Source organism: Lactuca virosa, chromosome 9, assembly GCF_052849685.1.
Source record: "Lactuca virosa cultivar CGN04683 chromosome 9, Lactuca_virosa_CGN04683_v6, whole genome shotgun sequence".
Lineage (NCBI taxonomy): Eukaryota > Viridiplantae > Streptophyta > Magnoliopsida > Asterales > Asteraceae > Lactuca > Lactuca virosa.
Genome location: NC_136434.1, coordinates 218533499 through 218541199, shown reverse-complemented (window position 1 = coordinate 218541199; position 7701 = coordinate 218533499).

The following is a 7701-nucleotide window of genomic DNA, read 5'->3' as shown; positions in this document are numbered from 1 at the left end:
AATGTAGGTTCTTGTTAGTTTCTCCATCTTGTCAGTTTCATTGATAGGCAGGAAGTGTGCGGACTTTTTTAACCTGTCTACGATCACCCAAATGGTATCGAGACCACCCATTGTCTTGGGCAACTTGGTTATGAAGTCCACTGTGGTCCGCTCCTACTTCCATTCAGGTATTTCCGGTTGTTGTAGTAAACGTGAGGGTTTCTGGTATTTGACCTTCACCTTGGCGTAAGTAAGACACTTGCTCATGAAGGTAGCAATCTCTGCTTTCATGTTAGGCCACTAGTATAACCTTTTGAGATCCAGATACATCTTATATGAACCTGGGTGGACGGAATATCAAGTAGTGTGCGCTTCGGTCATGACCACGTCTCTGAAACCACCTAGCTTCGATGTCCAGATCCGAACCATGAGGTATAAGGCTCCGCCACCCTTGACTTCCAAGTTCTTATCCATCCCTCTAAGGGATTTACCCACCACATTTTCAGGATTCAAGGCTTCTAGCTGAGCCTCCTTAATTTGTGTGGACAGATGTGAATGGATAGTCATAGTCAATGATTTGACTCTACGACCAGAGTATTCTTTCCGACTTAGGGCGCCAGCTACTACATTGGCTTTACCGGGATGATAACGAATTTTGCATTCGTAGTCATTGAGTAGCTCGACCCACCGTCGTTGTCTCATGTTGAGCTCCTTCTGGTCGAATATATGTTGAAGGCTTTTGTGGTCTGTACAGATAGTGCTTTTTGTACCATACAGGTAGTGTCTCCAGATCTTCAGAGCAAATACCACTACTCCTAACTCAAGATCATGTGTGGTGTAGTTGACTTCGTGTGTCTTTAGCTGTCTTGAGGCATAGGCGATGACCTTTCCTCGTTGCATAAGAACACAACCAAGCCCTTGGTTTGATGCATCGCAATAAACCACGAAGTCTTCTATCCCTTCTGGGAGGGATAGTATCGGTGCGTTTCATAAGGCTCGCTTTAGCGTTTGGAACGCCTTCTCTTGTTTCTCTTCCCAGTCAAAGGCCACGCCTTTCTGGGTCAATGTAGTAAGCGGTTTTGCGATCCTAGAGAAGTTCTCAATAAACCTGTGATAGTAGCCAGCGAGACCTAGAAATTGACGAATTTCTATAGGCGTCTTTGGAGCTGACCAGTTCTCAATGGCCTTTATTTTGGAAGGGTCCACGTGAATTCCCTCTTCGCTAACCACGTGACCCAAGAATTATACTCTTCGAATCCAAAATTCGCACTTTTGAGAACTTCATGTAGAGCTTCTCCGATCGTAGTGTTTCTAAGACCTGACGCAGGTGTTGACTATGCTCCTCATTACTTCGAGAGTAGATAAGTATGTCATCGATGAATACAATGACGAACTGATCCAAGTAAGGACGACACACTCTATTCATTAAGTCTATGAATATTGCGGGCACATTAGTCAATCCAAATGGCATCACTACAAACTCGTAGTGTCCATAACGTGTTCGGAAGGCTGTCTTGGGAACATCTTCCTCTAAAACTCGTAACTGGTGATAGCCGGATCTCAGATCAATCTTTGAAAAGTAATTCGCCCTTGCAGTTTGTCGAACAAGTCGTCTATGTGAGGTAATGGGTATCGGTTTTTGACAGTAAGCTTGTTTAGTTCTTTGTAGTCGATGCACATACGGAACGATCCGTCTTTCTTCTTCACGAACAAGACCGGTGGTCCCCAGGGTGATAAACTTGGTCTAATAAAGCCCTTGCTGAGCAGTTCGTTCAGTTTACCGGATAGCTCCTGCATCTCAGCTGGTGCTAGTCGATAGGGCGATTTGGCTACTGGGGTAGCCCCTGGAACTAAGTCGATTCTGAACTCGACTTTTCGTTGAGGTGGTAATCCTGGTAGTTCTTCTAGAATGATGTCGGGAAAGTCGCGTACTTCTGGGATGTTCTTTATGTCTTTCGTCTCTTGGCTCATATCGACTACATGAGCAAGGAATGCATGACATTCCTTTCGTAAGTATTTCTGGGCTTGTATACTTGAAATGATTCGAAGGTTCGTGCATGGTTTGTCGTCGTAGATAACAAGGGTTTCGTTAGACGGTAGATTAAGACGAACGGCCTTCTCATAACACATGATGTCAGCACGATGAAGACTTAACCAATGCATGCCGATAATGACGTCGAAACTTTTAATTGAGACAGACATGAGGTCGATTGGAAATGAATGGCTATCTAGAGATAGAGTACATCCTACGTATATACAGCTAGTGCTCTCAGTCTTTCCGTTATCCATTTCTATAGTGAACGGTTCTTTCAGTGCACGTGATTTTTGTTTAAGTAAGTGTGCAAATTTCTGTTCGCGAAACTCCTCTCCGCTCTACTATCAAACAGTATGCATGCATAAGAGTTATCGAGGAGAAACGTACCAGTGACCACTGTAGGGTCTGTTACCGCTTCCTCATGGCCTATCGCCAAAACCCTTCTGACTCTGCCAGCGTTCTCTGCCTTCGGGCAGTTCCTCTTGTAGTGACCCACCTCGCCACATCCGTAGCAAGCCTGGCCCACTCCAACGTCGGGGACCTGGGTGATTGGCCTAGCTGGAGATTGGAAGAAACAGGCAGTGTGCCCCTTCCTGTTGCAGGTAGTGCATTGCATTTCCCGACAGGGTCCGTTGTGGTGGAAGCTGCACTTGTTGCACTTAGGCAAGCTTCTCGCATACTGCTTCACCGACGCAGTGGCAGTAGGTGCTATCGCGGCATGAACAGCCATGACCTGCTGCTTCTTGGCAGAGTTCTGCGCCGCGTTGCCTTTCTTCTTGTCCCAAAACTTCCGCTTGTTGTCAGCGGCTTTGGATGGTTCTGGGATGGCAAGGGTTGTTGTTGTTGTCGGTGTGCGGACTCCGTGATCGATGAGCGGCTGTGCCAATAGCTTGGCACTGTCGAAGGTAGTGGGGTTTGTGTTGGATAAGGTGTCTAAGTCCATAACTATTTCTGGTATGTACTTGACCCGGTTGGCATGGTCCATTTGGGTTGCATGGCATTGCAACACTTGGATAGACTAAATGAGAGAAAGGACACTTAAGGATTATTAATATATTATAAGTTCTAATATATTAATAATATTATTTAATTAGTATTGATCAAAGAATTAATTAAGTGATCAAAAATAGACTAATTAAATAGATGGGGTTGATTGTGTAAATCATCTATTCTTGTATAGTGGGCTAATGATCCATGGTTTGTATGGATTGGGCTAAAACCCATAAGGTGCTCCATGGATAATCCATGGAGGTTACAAACCCATGGATCATGGAATATGGAAAGTCATGACATATAGGGTTTACATGGTGTAACCCTACTTGTGCCACAACTATATAAAGACCCCTAGTCTAGCAAAATCGGCACTACTACTTGTACAAGATAGAGGGCTAGCCGATTTTGAGGTGTTAATGAACTTCTCTCAAGGTCATTTCAAGTGTTATAGTGTTGTGTAAGACATTTGAGGCATCACACTTGAGGTGCTAGGCTCACAAGGTTCTCAAGGAATCCAAACAACAAAAAGGTATGTTCTTCTTCTAGCATTTATGTTTAAATGTTCCCCATGCTATGCTAGATAGGTTAAGAACCTTGGAAAACAATTTTGCATGTATCTTAGTAAAACATAGATCCAAGGTTTCTAGGGTTGCATGTACACCTTAGGAGTGTTAGAATGCTCAAAACCCTTCAGTGGTATCAGAGCCTAGGCTTGTTTGTTTGATACTTGATGCAAATTGTTGAAAAACTCAAGTTTTCTGCATTCTGTAGCATGAACTCACCAAGTCCATGGGGGGACTCGACGAGTCCATGAGTTAATTCATCCTACTCGTCGAGTAGGTTCGTGCACTCGACGAGTAGGAGCCCCAGAATGCAGATTTTCGAGTTTTGCTGCTGGAAATGGACTAGAAACATTACACTAAACTGTTTTGGTGTTATAAAACTTGTTTTAGATGGTGTAATGGTTATGCTAATCCATTTTCAATGGCTAATATCAAAATTTCAAGTCTTATATGGTTTATTTATGATTCTTGAAATTGTTGATATGCATGTTCATGAACTTATGAGTTTAGAAGATCATAGGAATTATTTGTAACTTGCTTGTTAGTTTAATTCTTAATCATTATGTGTTTTAATGGAATCCATAATATTTCCTCAAGTTATGGATTACCAAAAGTCATTCTTTTAAATTCCATTAAAGAAACACATAGGTTACATAAAATGAAAAGTCTCTCATTTTAATAAACCATTAACTCATAAGTTATGAAAAATGAAAAGTTTTGAAAGTTACAAAACTTGCCCTCAAGTTTTGGAATATGTAAAGTCACATTAAAAACTTTAGTTCCAACCCCTTGAATTTTAAAAGTTAAAATTCAACCCTTATACTTTATAATATTATAAGTTTAATAATTATTATATATGTATAAGAACAAGTCGTTTTACCGTTAGTAGGCCTCATTCACGAAGTCGGTCTATAAGGGGGGTATAAGGTTGTTGCCTATAAAATGGCAGCTTAATGGGTGTCCACTCTCACCTACCGCTTCCTTGATCGGTGGAGGGTCGTTAGTCGAACGGGTAAGACAAGGACTTTAAATCTTCATTAAAAGTATGATGAATATAAAGTAACTAAATGCTTTTATAAATTCCCAATATTAGTTACTTTAGGAAAATGTGAATAAGGTGCTAACCCATGAAATTACACTTTGCACTTTGATTAAGTCGTTAGTGGAGCGTGTGTGGTTAACTGGCACACTAACCTGGACTTAACAAGGTAGGCAAAGGGTAACTTAATGTTTATCATAGTATCGATGGAGCGCGTGTGGTTAACCGGCACATCGATTGAGGGGTAAATATTAAGGGTACCAAGTAATTTGCATGGTTACTTCACACCTTGTTTTGTGATCCTCGGCATCCCAGTCACAAAACCTGAAGGGAACACTCGAGATTGAAACATGCCATTGAAAAGTTCAATGAATCTCAAAGAATCTAGGAGTTTCAAAACCAATTAAAACCTAATAATTTATTTCGTTTTTCATGGTGGAAATTGGTGAATCATCATTCACCTACCTTCAAATGTTTTATAGCTTGGATTACGGCATCCTCTTCTAAGTTATAAAATCTTGTGTTGGGTCCTAGCCTTAATATTACATTTGGGTGTTTTATTAAGGACTATCTTTGTATCTAATCTAAACTTGTCTTTCTTCTTTTCAGATGTCTTCCAACAATGCTGCTTCTGGCTCAAACCCTACCGGCTCCTTCTCTCTCATGAACCTTTGTGGGAGAGTCATCTTTGATGGATCCAACTTTATGGATTGGATCAGGAACATCATGATGGTCACTTGGTATGAGAACAAGGAATATGTTCTCGACAAGGAGCTTAAGGAACTTGAGTCGACTGCTACTCCTGAGGAGATCGTTGAATACTATGACAGCCGAGCTCCAAAAGTCCTATGAGGACTACTATCCTTTTGAGATGCACCAAGATTTGATGGACCGCTACCATCATAGTGCTCGTCGAGAGCGATATGAAATCATCTCCTCCATGATAACAACCCGAATGAAGGATGGTGAACCCATCACGGGCCACATGCAGAAAATGCAAAGGTATGTGGACCGTTTGCTGAAACTGAATGTGAACTTCCCCGAGGAGTTGGCAATAGACATCATTTTGCACTCCTTACCTTCTTGTTATGATCAATTCCGTATGACATACCACATGAACAAGGAGGAAGTTACACTTAGCAAACTTCAAGGACTCTTGAAGACCGCTGAAACTAGTCTTAAGAGTAAATCGGTTGTTATCACTTCTACTCCTACCACGGCCCCTGTCTTGGCAATCGGGCAAGGCAAAGGAAAGAAAAGGAAGAGCCCTTCGAATGGTACCAAGGGAAAGTCTCTTGATGGATCCTATTCAAGTGGAACCATGAAAGGTTTCGTCACTCCTTCTGCTAACCCTAAAGAGGCTGAATGCTTCTATTGCCATGAAAAGTCGCACTTGAAGCGAAACTGCCCAAAGTACCAGCAAGATGTGAAGGATGGGAAAGTAAAACCCAACCATGCAGGTACATACACTATATTGTCTAATAATTCACCCCATTCTAATTCTTGGGTCCTTGATACAGGTTGTGGTATTCACATATGTACTGATTTGTAGGGACTAAGAAGAAGTGAGAATGTGGAGCATGGGAAGATAAACTTGATCATGGGGAATAGGAAAGCTTCACCTGTCACCAAGATTGGAGTTTATTTTTTGTTGCTAAGTAGTGGATTAGTGTTAGATTTGAATAAGTGTTGTTACTTGTCTGAAATGGTGAGAAATATTGTTTCCTTTCATGGTGTATATGAAACTGTGTCGGTTGTTGATAACCTAGGAAATAATGTATTGTGTATCGATTCTTCCACTAGCTTGGATAAAGCATCTTTATGGCATTGTCGTCTTGGACATGTAAGCAAGAAATGCATAGGCCAACTCCAAAAGGATGGAGTCTTGGAGTCATTTGACCTAAAGTCAGATGATAGTTGTGAATCTTGTTTGCTTGGGAAAATGACAAAGTCACCCTTCACTGGTACTTGTGCTAGGGGTGAGGGTTTGTTGGACCTCATACATACTGATGTGTGTGGACCCTTCAGAACCGCCATAAGAGATGCTAACCGTTTCTATGTGACTTCTACTGATGATTTTAGTAGATATGGATATGTCTACTTAATCAAGCATAAGTCAGAGACCTTTGAAAGATTCAATAAGTTTAAACAGGAAGTGGAGAATTAGTTGGGCATGAACATTAAGATGCCTCGATCCGATCGAGGTGGTGAGTATCTTAATACAGAGTTCCTTGACTATCTTAAGGAATGTGGGATTATCTCACAATTGACACCTCCTAGGACACCACAGCTTAATGGTGTGGCTGAGAGGCGCAATCGAACCTTGTTGGGTATGGTTTGTTCCATGATGAGTCGAGCTTCGCTACCAATCTCATTCTGGGGGTATGCCTTAGAGACTTCCACCCATATCCTTAATCTAGTCCCTACAAAGAAGGTTGCCAAAACACCTCATGAGATGTGGACTGGAAAAGTTCCCAATCTAGATCACATCAAGATTTGGGGTTGTGAGGCTTTTGTGAGACGCGAGTCTCACAATAAGCTCGAACCTCGAAGTGAGAGGTGTATTTTCATCGGCTACCCACAGAGATCCTTTGGTTACCTCTTCTACAGACCTAGTGATAATGTGGTCTTTGTAGCAAGGAGAGGAGTCTTTCGCGAGAGAGAATTCATGAGCCAAGGAAACAGTGGGAGGCAAATTGACCTTGAAGAAATTCAAGAATCAAGTGGTGAAGGAACCTCAAACCCTAGCAATCAACCTGAGGAGGAAACTCCTGTTGATCCGATAGAAGAGTCTGTACCTCTTAGGCGTTCCACGAGAGTTAGGAATGCACCTGAGCATTACTATGGTTTCCATATTACTGCGGAAGGTGATACACTTATCAGTGATATCACACTGGTAAGTCTGGATGAACCTAACAGCTACACGGAAGCCATGGCAGGCCCTGAGGCTGCTAAATGGAAAGAGGCTATGGACAGGGAGATACAGTCCATGTATGACAATCAAGTTTGGAACTTGGTTGACAATGTACCAGGTCGCAAGACAGTTGGGTGCAAATGGATCTTCAAGAAGAAGACCGACATGGATGGTAATG